The sequence below is a fragment of the Aegilops tauschii genome, chromosome 7, assembly GCF_002575655.3.
Source record: "Aegilops tauschii subsp. strangulata cultivar AL8/78 chromosome 7, Aet v6.0, whole genome shotgun sequence".
Taxonomy (NCBI): Eukaryota; Viridiplantae; Streptophyta; class Magnoliopsida; order Poales; family Poaceae; genus Aegilops; species Aegilops tauschii.
Window position 1 is genome coordinate 359014724 of NC_053041.3, and position 12412 is coordinate 359027135.

Consider the following 12412-nt stretch of genomic DNA (forward strand, 5'->3'; position numbering starts at 1 on the left):
TAGCCTCACATTCTTCCGTCCATTTAAACTTAGTGTCCTTGTTCAACAACTCCGTCATAGGCTTCGTAATCATGGAAAAATTCTCAATGAATCTGCGGTAATATCCCACGTGTCCAAGAAAACTGCGGATCTCTCTGATTGAGGTGGGTGCGACTCAGTGACTGACTGAACCTTGGTAGGATCTACTTCTATACCTTCCCTTGATATAACATGTCCAAGGAATCCAACTTCCTTCAATCAAAACTCACATTTGTTGAATTTGGCATACAACTAATGTTCCCTGAGCTTCTCGAGAACTAAACGCAAATGCTCCTTGTGCTCCTCTTCATTCTTCGAGTATACCAAAATATCATCAATGAACACCACAACAAACTTGTCCAAGAACTCCATGAACACCTTATTCATCATACTCATGAAATAGGTAGGGGCATTGGTCAATCCAAATGACATAACCATGTACGCATACAGCCCATACCTTGTGGTGAAAGCTGTCTTAGGTATATCCTGTTCTCGGATCTTCAACTGGTGGTATCCTGATCGAAGATCGATCTTGGAGAATACTTTAGCTCCTTGCAGCTGGTCAAACAAATCGTTGATCATCGGTAGTGGGTACTTGTTCTTGATCGTCACCTCATTCAATGCACGATAATCAACAACCATTCTCAAGGATCCATCCTTCTTCTCAACCAAGAGCACTGGGGCTCCCCATGGGGATGAACTTGGTCGAATGTAACTTTCTCCAATAACTCCTTAATCTGCTTCTTAATTTCCTCTAGATCACTTGCGGGCATCCGGTATGGTCTCTTTGATATTGGTCCGGTGCTTGGGAACAGCTCTATCAAAAACTCAATGTCTCGATTCGGCGGCATGCTTGGTAGTTCCTCTGGAAATACATCCAGGTAATCCTTCACTACAGGCACTTCCTCCTGAACAACTCCTGAGAGAGAATTTACTTGGGTCCTCCTTGGCGCATGCCTAGACACATACTTGATCCTTTTTCCCTCCGGGGTGGTGAGTAAAATTGACCTACTAGCGCAATCGATATTTCCCCCATACATCGATAGCCAATCCATGCCTAATATCACATCCAATCCTTGTGACTCCAAAATTATCAGGTCTGAGGGGAAAACATGCCTACCTATGGTCAATGGCATCTGAAAACATCCACTGCTTGCCATATACTCCGCTCCAGGTGAGCTTACTAACATAGGTGTCTTAAGAACTTTGGTGGGCAACTTATACTTATCCACAAACCCCTTCGAAATCATGTCTGAGGAGAAATTTTCATCGGTGGTAGACTCCATGATATCCGCTCCAGCTTCGTCTTTGTAATCGTCATCACTACTGTCGGGGTCGGAGTCAGTGTCGTCGATGACGATGTAGTCCTCGGGATGGTCGTCATCGTCTCCTGGCACGGGGTCTCCCATGAATACTCCTAGCTTCTTCATTAGATCTTCATTCTTCTCTAGTAGCACTGTTATTTCCTCCTCATATCCATTGCGTGTAGACTTGATTTCCTCTTCAAGCTCCATGTTCCTGGTCATCACCTTCTTCAGATCTATCATGCTTGCGCACATTTGGTTCTCCTGGCGACGAATGTGCAGGTTTAACTCCTGGATGAAAGCTGCAATGGACCCGTCCCTCCTGGTGCTGATCATCTCCCATTGCTCATCTCGGTGCCCACATATCTGGTAGATAGTGTCCTTATGATCCTTGTGGTAAACTTCGCCGATGCGTCCCATGGCGATGTGGGCTGCCATGCTCTTTCCTAGACTCCAGGTTGGTGCATCAAAGGAGAAGTCTATGGGCTCAGTAACTTGCGTGAATGTCCTTCCTTGAACATGAACTCGAATCATCCAACGCTCCTCTTCTAGAAAAGTGGCGGTGTATGTCGGCGTTCTAGGAACGGGGGTCCCCAGACTTGCCTGCCTGCGGCCCATGGCGTGGCCAAGTTAGCGGGCCGTACGGCCCACCTTCATCAACAAAGCATCCAAGACCCTCGCGAGGGGCCAAGCCTCGCGAGGCGGGCGACGCAAGACCTCCTCGGGAGTGGCCTAGCCAGGCAGGCTCATAAGGAGCAGAGATATCAAGGTGGGGCAAACCTCATGAGGCACTCGTGACGTGAGCCATGATGATCGACACCAAGCGGGCGCTATTGCGCGCAGCGTCCTTGTTTCCTCTTTGGTGCTAAGGAGGCAAGCGCAGGCGAGGAGTATCGAGGCATCAAGCAAAGGTTTCCATATCGGTGCAACGAGACCAAGACCAGCCGGACGGCAGGACGGAGGTCATTGTGGAGCCCAAGGCGGCGTCACCACCAGAGCCTTTAGCAGGCGAAGACCACTTTTGTCAGGATAGCTTGTACCAGCTGCCCCCTTTAAATTTGCCCGCCGTTGTTGGGTCCCTTCCCGCTCAATATTTGGGGAGAGGACCAGGGCCTATATAAGTAGAGCTAGCCACCACAGAGAGGGGGGAGAGTTTGGATCCACCAGTTCACTGAGCATAAGAACACCTCAACTGCAGGAGGTTGTTCTTCCTCTTGTACCGTTCATCATCAGCCCAAGAGGAAATCCACCACCACCACACTTGAGTAGGGGTTTACACCACAACGGTGGCCGGAACTAGTATAAATCTCGTGTCTTCCTGTGTTGTGAGTTCGTCGAGTTCGTCCGCGAGATCTTATTGAGCTAGGGAGTGGATCGGTAGGAGGGAAAGACTTCGCGCTGTCGGTGTACAAAAATAGGGGCACACTTTTGTACCCCTTTACCTGTGCACGATCAGTCGGAGCCGCGCATGACCACACCAAGCAGAACAAGGGAGGTGAGCCAAGGTAAGACCGAAGCCCAAGACAATCAAAGCAACGCCAAGGCCAAGACCACAAAGAGCATAGGGACGAAGCAGGTTCCACCGGCAAGACCCTTGCCGGGTGGCCTCAGCGGCCCCGGCAAGACCCTTGCCGGGACAGCTCGCCCCACACCAACAGAGCGAGCCACCCTTGAGCCAACGGCCCCCAGCGCCATCATCAACGTCGGGCCAAGGCTCGGGAAGGCACCTCTGTGGTGGCATGCAGATCTTTGTGAAGACATATTCAAGATCAAATGAGGATTACAAGACGACGATTCTCGGCAAGATCCCTGCCGAGGAAGGCCACCAGACCCCCGGCAAGATCCTTGCCGGGGATGACAGCAAGCCACGGCAAGACCCTTGACGGGCCACCCGGCAAGGCCCTCGCCAAGGACGCCAGTGGGGCCACCGCCAAACCTGCGCCGGACAGGTTTCCACCACCGTTCACATACAGCTGCCGGCCCAACCAGCTGAGCGGGCACCTGTGTGGCAACATGCAGCTCCCAGGCCAACTCATCGAGCGCCTGCGTGGCGGCATGCAGATCTTCGTGAAGGCTCCGCCACCGCGCCACCTCAGCTGCCTGGCTGCCTACATGGCACCACGCACCCCACTGGCCAGGGCGCGTGTCAAGGCGAGGAGGAGCAGCGACAGACGGGACGGGCCTCGCCCCCGTCCCCAATAAAGCAAGGGGACACCTAAGCTATGCATTAAATGCGTCTTATACTTTAATACGAGCGATAAGCTCAGAGCACTGTACGCCTTTCCACCTCCTATGTGTCACTGCGGCAGCCCCTTTCAACTATAAAAGGAGGCCCATGGCATACTGGAGGAGGATTCGGCTCTTTCGAACCACGCACTAACCACAGCTAGTTCGAGAGCTCAAGAACTCTCAGAAATACACCCACCAAAGCAGGACTAGGGTCTTACGCATCCTCGCGGCCCGAACCTGGGTAAACGATCCTTGTGCTGTCTACTAGCCCTGCTCTCCTCATAACCCTGCGCCCCGGCAACCGTAGTAGGGATTCTTGTGATCCCATAGGTGCCGTTCCACACCGACATCTTTAGCGCGCCAGGTAGGGGGTGCAATTGTGAGAATCTGGTCTGGTAGTTAGCCTAGCAGTTCTTCATCGCCATGGCTCCTAAGAAGAAGACGGCCATGGCGATCGGCTCGTTGGGAGCCGAACGGCCCGTGCCGGTGCGGACGAGCAGCGGATCGGTCGCAGACAGGACCGGGGCCGCGGCCCGCGATCACCAGCATCGCCCAGGCAGTCGGAGCCTGGCGAGCGGCGTCGTTCACGCGCCAGACGACCAGCTACACGTCGCCGGATCCAAATACGGAGCTGGGCCCCCCGCAGGCGGCGTGGGGCCCTCCAGGAGTGTTGCTGTGCCACCCCTGGGCGGCACAACGACCTCCAGGACGCCCACACCGGCGACCGCCGCGCGCTCTTCCCATGGTGTGCGCGCCGAGCAGCGTCAGCACGTCGGTGACCCTGGGCACCGCCGTGGGAAGAGCCATGTGTGTCATCCACAAGATGAAGGGGTTCAGCACACTCGCCGAAGCGCTGGCGAAAATGACAAACAACCGTTGGGTCGTAACGAAGCTCCTTCTAACGTAGTTAGAAGTCGAAGCGCGCCGCGATCCACGCAGCTGCCACCGCCGCCCACGCCAGCGGAAGCTTTGGCGCGCGCGTAGCTGCTCCTCGACTTCCCTCTTGCTGCGGAGAAGCTCGACGAGTGGAGGGCCACCATCCGAAGCCTCGTCGCCGTCGCAAACAAAGACGACCCGCGACCGACGGGGCCCTCGGGTCGGCGCTCCACCGAGCCACCCCATGCTGGCGCTGGGAGGACCGGGGGAGCTGCGGCCACGGTGCACTCTCCTCCTCCTCGCCAGCTGCCGCGGGCGTCGGCCCGTCGTGACGACGCTTGTGATAACATCTCCATAGCGTCGTCCGACCCGCGGACCCTCCGCGACTAGCGCCAGGTCCTTCGGGAACGAGCTCACGAAGACGCTCGAACCACCGTCGAGCGCCGGCGCGAAACGCGCCGCCAGTCAGACAAGCGGGTGGGACCCGCTATGGACCACCCGGCACCGGGGGGCTCCGGCGGCCTACCTTACGAGGTGTGCTGCCCGGCCTTTCAAACCCGATGTCGGACGGAAGTACACCGGCAAGACCCATCCGTCCGAGTTCCTCAGCATCTACACCATCGCGATGCAGGCTGCTAGGGCTCGCGACGACAAGGTGCTTGCCAACTATTTCCCGCTGGCGCTCAAGCCTAATGTGATTTCTTGGTTGATGCACTTGCCGGTGGATTCCATTTCTTCTTGGTCGGATCTGTGCCATGAGTTCGGTTGCACCTTCACAGGAGGCCACCAAGCTCATGGCCAGGCCAGTGATCTGCACATCATTCCCAGACGGAATGGGAGACGCAGAACAACATCCCCGACGTTCATCCCGCCGCTGTGATTAGCGCGTTCCACCAGAACGTGCGCAATCGCAAGATGCGCGAAGAGCTGGCGATGACCAAAGTTAACGACGTGGCCGAGCTCTACGTCCTGGCCGATAGGTGCGCCCGGGCTGAAGAGGGAAGGAAGTACCCCGGCGAAGACGCCGGCGCGGAAACCGACTCTACCGATGAAGACGCCGCTACCCCGACAAGGAAGGGCCGGCGTCGCAACAGGAAACGCAAAGGCAAGACCGTGCTTGCCGTTGAGGGATCTAACGACACCGGTGCCGGCAAGAAGGTCAAAGAAGACGCCCCCGGCAAGGAGATTGCCAGGTGCGCCGCCTGCCGAGCCTTGGCGGCTACCGACAAGCCAGGAAGCTCCGGCAAGCAATACAGCAAGATCCACCGCACCAAGGGCCATGACCTCCAGAACTGCCGGCAAGTCGAGCTGCTTGCTGAGAAGCAAAAAGCCGAGTATGAGAGGCGGGACAAGGAGAAGGGTCAGGACGGTGCCGAAGGATCCGGCAAGAAGCGTGGCGGCCAAGGAGGCTGCCCCGGCAAGGACAACCAGCAAGAGAGGCCCGCCCGGGGCCGCGACAAGAAACAAGAAGATGATGATCACGACGAGGACGACGAGTCTGGTGAGCAAGCGTTCCAGAAGCTACGGAGGCCATGTGCGTCAATGGCGGCCCCTCGCTGCATACCTCTCATCGCCAGCTCAAGCAGTGGGCGCGTGAGATTACAGCAGCAGAGCCGTCGTTCGACGCTCAGAAGCCGCTGAAGTGGTCCAGCACGCCCCTCATCTTTGACGCGGAAGACCACCCTGACCGCACTACCGCGGTCAGGTGTTTGCCATTGTTGGTCTCACCAACAATACGCAACCTCAGAGTTAACATGATGTTGGTTGACGGTGGGGCCGGCCTGAACCTGATCTCGCCTGTCGTGATCAAAAAGTTGCAAATCCCTGATGGAGACCTCGAGGAAATGGGCACGTTTCAAGGGGTCAATCCGGGGAGGAGCCAGCCGAAGGGAAAGGTCACACTGCCCGTGACGTTTGGAGGAGAGTTGAACTACAGGACGGAGAGGATCGTCTTTGACGTAGCCGAGATCCCCTTGCCCTGCAACGGGATCCTCGGCCGCCCAGCACTAGCCAAGTTCATGGCAGCGTCACACTACGCCTAAAACATGCTAAAGATGCCTGGGCCATTGACCATCATCTCCGTCCCCTCCGACAAGAAGGACGCACTGATCTGCGCCGACCAGCTCTACCGGGAAGCAGTTGCAGCGGCTACCGTCAAGGCACCTGCTGTTGCCGCTGAAGCCCCGGGAGGGAAGAAGAAGCCCGGCAAGACCTCTCGCACCCACTCCGGCAAGCGCACCTCCTCGGAGTGTTTTGCTATAGTCGAGGACGTGCAAGAGAGCTCTACCGACAAGAGCAAGAGACCCAGGGCCGAGCCACCGCAGACCAAGAAGGTGCTAGTCAAGGAGGATGGCACGGGAGGGGCCTTCACCATAGGCTCCACCCTCGACAGCAAATAGGAAGGCGCGCTCGTCACCTTCCTGCGGGCGAATGTCGATGTGTTTGCATGGCAAGCATCCGACATCCCCGGTGTTCTCAGGGAGGTGATTGAGCACGACCTAGCTGTCTGCCCCCATGCTAGGCCCGTCAAGCAGAAGGTCAGAAAGCAGGCTCTGGAGAGGCAGGTGTTCATCACAGAGGAGATCAGGAAGTTGGAAGCGGCAGGTTTGGTGAGAGGAGTGCTCCACCCGACGTGGTTGGCCAATCCGGTAGTGGTGCGCAAGGCGAATGGGAAGTGGAGACTGTGTATTGATTACACGGATATCAATAAGGCTTTCCCTAAGGACCCCTTCCCATTGCTGCGCATCGACCAGATTGTTGACTCCACGGCTGGGTGCGATCTTCTATCATTCCTCGACGCCTACTCAGGCTACCACCAGATCTTCATGACGAAAGAGGATGAAGAGAAGACAACATTCATCACCCCATGTGGTACGTATTGCTTTTTACGAATGCCTTTCGGGTTGAAGAGTGCTGGCTCAACGTTCGGAAGAGCAGTCCAAATTGGTTTTGAACCTTAGCTCCATAGAAATATGGAGGCCTACATGGATGACATAGTGGTCAAAACCAAGGACGGGCCAACTCTTGTGCAAGATCTAGAAGAGACATTTGCTAACCTGTGAAAGATCAACCTCAAGCTGAACCCTGAGAAGTATTGTCTTCGTTGTTCCGGCCGGCAAGCTTCTCGGGTTCTTTGTGTCACAGCGCAGGATCGAGGCAAACCCAGACAAGATCAAGGCTATTGAGCAGATCGAGGCGCCCAAGTGGATCAAGGATGTGCGTCGGCTCACTGGCTGCGTTGCCGCCATGAGCCGATTCACCTCCAAGTCCGCCGAGCGCGCCCTTCCCTTCTTCAAAATCTTGAAGAAGGCAGGCCCAATAGAGTGGACCCCAGAAGCCGAGGCAGCACTGCAGGATCTGAAGAAATACCTTTCCTCCACGCCAATACTGGTTGCGCCAAGACCACAAGAGTTGTTGCTGCTGTATCTGGCGGCGACGAATCAAGTGGTCAGCGCCGCACTGGTGGCATAGAGGGAGGTCGACGAGGAGGCAGCAATGGCAGCAGAATCGGCGGATGGCAAGCCAAAGACTCCCCCGGTAGGTCTTGGTGCCGACAAGGCGCGGCCCCCGGCAGAGTCTGGTGCCACCAAGGCAGTGCCCGCACAATCGAGTGAGGTGGTGCCGAAGAAGAAGAAGATGATGCAGCACCCAGTTTACTTCGTCAGCTCCTTCTTGCAGGGGGCTAGGTCGAGGTATTCCGGCATGCAAAAATTGCTCTTCGGCCTCCTTATGGCCTCGAGGAAGCTGCGTCACTACTTCCAAGCCCACGAGATCACTGTCGTCACCCGCCTCCCGTTGCAACGGATACTGCACAACCCAGACGCAACCGGAAGGATTGTGGAATGGGCCTTGGAGCTGTCAAGCTTCGGTTTAAAGTTTGAAAGTACCTCGACAATTCAGAGCAGAGTCTTGGCGGAGTTCATCGCAGAATGGACCTCGACGCCTGATGAAGAAATCCAGGAGACCACTCTCCCCGGCAAGGAAGCAGACCGCGACTGGATCATGTACTTTGATGGGGCTTTCTCGCTGCAAGGCGCCGGTGCCGGTGTGCTGCTCGTCGCACCCACCGGAGAACACCTCATGTACGTGATCGAGATGCACTTCCCTAGGGAGATGTCCACCAACAACACTACTGAGTACGAGGGATTGCTTGCCGGTCTCAGGATCGCGGCACACCTCGGGGTTAAGAAGCTCATCGTCAGGGGTGACTCGCAGCTCGTTGTCAGGCAAGTCAACAAGGATTATCAGAGCCCATTGATGGAAGCTTACGTAGATGAGGTGAGGAAGCTGGAGGAATGCTTTGACGGTATCCAGGCAGAGCACATCCCCCGAGCGGAGAACGACATCACCGATTACCTGTCAAAGCATGCCGCATTCAAGCTACCTGTGGAACCAGGTACCTTTTTGCTCCGGTTAACTCAACCATCCGTCGAACCATCAGCGGGGCAGAACAAGCGGAGGAAATCAGGTCCCGGCAAGTACTTTCCTACCGAGCCCCCTGGGGCTGCTGGCAAGGGTGTTGCCGCGGACGCTGAGCCTGCCCAAGAGCAACTGGCTCCGGCAGGGCGTCAAGCCCTGGCCGTAGAGACAGTCGCTCCCATGGCGGAAGAGATGCCTTTGGTCCTTGCCGTCGAGCCCCAGGCTCCGGCATGGGCGCAGCATACCGTCCAACTCCTCCAAACAGGGGAGCTTCCTGAGGAGCAGGAAGAAGCGGAGAAAGTAGCCCGTCGGTCCGCCCTGTACCAGTTCGTCGATGACGTCCTGTACCGGAGAAGGCCGAACGGTGTGAAACTCAAGAGCATCCCCCGGGAGGAAGGACTGGAGCTGTTGGCAGAGATACATGGAGGCATATGTGGCTCCCACATAGGGTCGAGGGCCCTTGCCGGGAAGGCGTTCCGGCAAGGCTTCTTCTGGCCCACCGCCCTCCAGGATGCGACGGCACTAGTAACCAAGTGTGAAGCATGCCAGTTCCATTCAAAGAAGCTTCATCAACCAGCTCAAGCCCTTCAAACAATCCCTCTCTAATGGCCATTCTCGGTCTGGGGGCTCGATATACTGGGCCCTTTCCCCCGTGCTGTCGGGGGCTTTGAGTACTTGTACGTGGCAATCGACAAGTTCACAAAGTGGCTGGAGGTGGAAGCAGTGAGGAAGGTGACTGCTCAGTCAGCCGTCAATTTCTTCAAAGGACCGGTCTGCCGTTTTGGTGTGCCAAACAGAGTCATCACCGACAACGGCACGCAGTTCACAAGCCGCACCTTCATGCAGTACATCCAAGACCTCGGCAGCAAGGTTTGTTTTGCTTCTGTGGCACATCCACGGAGCAACGGCCAAGCTGAGAGGGCAAATGCTGAAGTGTTGCGTGGCCTGAGAACGAAGACCTTTGACAAGCTGCACAAGAGTGGAAGGCGCTAGATTGATGAGTTGCCGGCGGTTCTTTGGTCGATCAGGACAACGCCAAATCAAGCCACCGGCCAGACACCTTTTGCCCTTGTATACGGGGCAGAAGCAATTCTCCCCATGGAACTCATATACGGGTCACCTCGAGTGCTCGCTTATGATGAGCTTGAGCAAGAGCCGTTGCGCCAAGATGACGCGACGCTCCTTGAGGAAGATCGTCTTCGGGCGACTGTGAGAGCGGCACGCTACCAGCAAGCCTTGCGCCACTACCATAGCCACAAGGTTCATTCCCGAAGCTTTGAGGAAGGCGACCTTGTTCTTCGGCGCGTTCAGTCGGCCAAGAATTCCAACAAGTTGACGCCGAAGTGGGAAGGCCCTCATCGGGTAATACGAGTCACCAGGCCTGGCGCAGTCCGCCTAGAGACCGAGATGCCGTCCCAGTGAGCAACTCCTGGAACATTGAGCATCTTCGCAAGTTTTACCCATAAGGCGTGGCTTGCCGGGCCTCCTGGCAAGCTACCTTTTGTACAAGCTTTGCCGGCAAGGCATGTGACCCTTTGTACAAAGCCAGGCGCGGACCCTGAGCATAAATAAATGAAGCGCTGGCGCCCTAAGTCATAGCATGCATGCTAGGTCGAGTCTCTTCCTTGGTTTGGGTTGATAGTGCTCAGCAAGCGACTAACCCCTAGCTGAGAGGTCGAGTGCGCGTCTATCTGTTTCTCTTCTGTCCTCTTTTGGTTCGCAGGGCACATGAGCACTTCTGCTGAGCTACTTGGAAGAAAGAAAGCGGACCGGAGTCCCGACCCCGGCGAACCAGAGTTGCCGGGGGCTGCAAGCACGGGGATCCAACAACGGCAAGACAAGGTTGCCGGGGGCTGCAGATCCAGATAAGTCTTTTATCCTCTGTCATGCATTTCGGAACGGGACTGGGGCATGTGAAACCTCGTTTTTATCTCTAGGCTGCCGTGCTCCCCTTTTTCTTATGCCTAAGGATTATTTCCTGGGTCCGGATTTGGTTGTAGCCGCGGCGGAAAGGAGGTAGAGCGAGGGGCCTAAAGCCCACTTCATCCCTGCCTCCGGCAAGAGTGCGAGAACGGTCGAGTGGAGTGGGGGGACGGCAAGGCCTGTTGCCGGGCGAAAAACGTTTATCTAAAACAATAACAAGGATTCGCTCCTTGTCGGGGACTTACCCACGAACGAAAAACCTGGCAAGCATCCCTTTTTCATTAAAAACATCCCATACAGGTACAGTTCGTACGAAATGAAAAACATGAACAAAGGGGATTACAAGCTTTAAATTTAACAAGGCCCGCACCCTTACATATAAAAAAAGAGATAAGGTGCCCGTGATCCCTTTCTTGTCCCTCTCCTCAGAAGGCAGGTCAAGGAGGCAAGAGGGCAAAAGGGGCGGCTAGGCGAGCTACGAGCAGCAGAAAGCACCAAGAGAGCACCTCGGTGGCCGCCCACGGGCGGGCCGGTGATGATGGTGCCGGGAAAGGAGCTAGAAGACGAGGCGGCAGGACCGGCAATACGCGATGAAGGCTTCGGTGCCCGCGTACTCTGAGTTGACGGCCTTGCCGCACGCCCTCTTCCTCTTCCGCAGCCTCCCGACGCCAGCCGCCCAAGGAGACGCCCCCGAGAAGTTCAAGGAGCTGGCCCCACCCCCGGCAAAACCCTGCCGGAGGAGCGGCCAGGTGCAGATGCTGCTGTGGCTGCACCCGCCCAGGCGAGGGGCATCCGACGCCTAGTCGGACTCGTCCCCGCTGTCCTCCTCGTCACTTTCGCTCGAGGAAGAGCTTCCATCGTCGGAATCTCCATCAGAGGAGCTCTCTGCGCAGCATTTCAGGCGAGTTCCAAACTCTCCGAAGACCTTGACGGAGAGGAGGCCGTCCTCCATTAATTTGAAGTAGAGGACGAGCCCCGCCGTCAGGCTGTGGATGCGAGCGAACGTCTTCCATCGACGGCGGAGGTACATAACCCGAGGAGCCGGGAAGTCGACGTCAACCCGCGTGCCCCCATTCCCACAGCCCCTCATGTGCAACCTGAGGGTCTGGGGCGGGTCACGGTCCATCACCCGAGCAAACGGATCAGGGAGACGAAGACGACGACGCAGAGGCCGGCGCAGCCTAATGAAAAACTCGCAAGGCTGGTCTTCAACATGGCCCTCCATCGGGAAGAGCATCATTGGCGGGGCAAGGCCGGCGCGCCGCCCCGTCCTCCTCTTCCCTGAGCGCTACGGCCTCTGGCCCGGCCTCGCCCACGGCCTCGCCCCCTCCCCCTTCCCCTCGTGGCCGGTTCCACCACCGCGGGCTCAGGAGGAGGAGGGACGCACTGTCGAGCGGCGACCCTCGCCGCCACCGTCGAGGGACCAGGATTCCCCTTCTCCCTGGCGGGTGAGAGGAAGAGGCAGAAGCAGGAGGAGATAGAAGATGGAAGAATGCGGGATGCCATCCCCCTCCCCCCTCTTTATAAAGGAGCGGGGTTGGGGCTCAGCCGCCCCACTCGACCAATCCAGACACTGGAGGCGCAGGGAATCAGGACCGACCCACTGCACCAACCAGCGACGGCCCGGTTTCCCGCTTCCACCA